The sequence below is a fragment of the Pongo pygmaeus genome, chromosome 18, assembly GCF_028885625.2.
Source record: "Pongo pygmaeus isolate AG05252 chromosome 18, NHGRI_mPonPyg2-v2.0_pri, whole genome shotgun sequence".
Taxonomy (NCBI): Eukaryota; Metazoa; Chordata; class Mammalia; order Primates; family Hominidae; genus Pongo; species Pongo pygmaeus.
Window position 1 is genome coordinate 28,938,139 of NC_072391.2, and position 1,851 is coordinate 28,939,989.

Sequence of the window (1,851 nt, forward strand, 5' to 3'; positions counted from 1 at the left end):
CCCTGAAATGGGTCAGCAGGGCCACATTCTTACTGGAGGCTTGAGGGGACAACCCAGTTCCCTGCCTTTCCTGGCTTCTAGAGGCTCCCACGTTGCCTCTCTGCAACCCCTATTTCCATCCTGACATCTCCTCTGACTCTGACCCTCCCACCTCCCTCTTAAAAGGACTCTTGGGATGACACTGGACCTACCTGGATGATCCAGGATAATTTCTCCATCTCAAGGTCCTTAGGTTAATTACATTGGAAAAGCCCTTTTCGCCCCTTAAGGTAGCATCTTCACAGGTTGTGAGGATTACGATGGGGACATCTCAGGGGACTATTATTCCACCTCCTACGAGGGTAGAATGAAACTTCACTGTCGCTGGATAGAGCTGTGCATTTAAAATGTTTATTATGTGTGGTATTACCTAATCAAAATTTAAAGTTGTATTTATATTTGATAGGACAATTCCTGCAATGATTTTAAAAGCCAAAGTGTGTGTGTGTGTGTGTGTGTGTGTGTGTGTGTGTGTGTGTTAAATTAAGCCTCCTTTCCATGCCTGGGGTGTTCCTTCTCTGAAGCAGACATTTTACTCATTTTTTGCATATCAGTCTGCATTTTCTGAAGAAGAAAAAGGGGAATGGGAAAGAACACAGTCCCCAGCTGAAGGAGGGGTAGGGTGGGCTGCTGTGATGTCATCTGCCTGGATTGAGACCTCCTTCTGGTTCTCTTTGGGCATCTAAATCTTTCACAAATCCAGCAAATGTGTATATTTCCTGACTGTAGGCCAAACATCATGTTAGATCCTGGGGTACCAATCAGGCTATGCCCCCAGGCGGCCTTGGCTCTGGAGGGAGGCAGGCAGTAAGAATGCACTGATGACTTGTCAGAGAACGTGTGGCCTTAACAGCCACAATTCCAAACCTGTGTCTCAGCCCGGCTGAGCCTCGGGCCTCCTCCCTGTGCAGCTGGGTGCTGGGGTCAGGGGAGAGGAGAGATCTGCTCAGCTGCTAGCCCCAGGAAAACCCTGTACATCTTCCAGGACGGCCTTTCTGCTGTGTATTTATGCCTAGGCTCATGTTCCAAGAAAATCCCATGATCAACCAAAGCATGATTTCCCTGGGAACCAGAGGGACGTGAGGCCGTCAGCCCCTCTGATATAGGGACTTCCCTGGGCTGTTTTCTCAGCAACTCACAGCTACAAGGCAGAAAAACATAGATGATGCATAGTGCTCTGGCTTTCTCTCCCCTCCTCTGGGGATCCTGGGGCTTGGGCGATTCATTTTAGTGCCTCTCATCAGGCCCTGAGCCCAGGGCCTCGGAGGGAAGGAGGATTCCTGCAGAGGGGTGAAGTTTGGCTGTCATTGATGGTTACCCTTGGGTTGGTACCATGCGCTGGGACGTTCAGAGGCTGATTTTCCTTCTTATATCTGACAGTACATTTTGGATCTTTAAAAGCCCCAACTATTCCAGACACCTACACAAGTCATAAGCCACAAAGGTCAGTAAATTTCAGACCAAAAATAAAAAAGCAAGGGAGAGAGAAATGCACAGTGACAGAATGAGATTCAGACACCCAAGATACACAGGCCCCCAAGGAACGGCCAAAGAGCTGCCTCTGAGACAGAAATGCCAGAAGTACAGAGGAGACACACACCTGAAAGGACTGAATATTATCAGGAAAAAGACGTAGTGAAGAGACAGACTCAGACACACCAAGGCTCAGCGGCACTGCTGTCCTCAGGTGCTCCGAGATGAACAGGCAACCTGAGAGCTTCTTAGGACAGGCCGGATCCCTCAGGGTCGACTCCCATTCCCACCATTTTTATTTCCAGCCTGCAGAATCACCTCTTCCTCGTACTAGGAAAG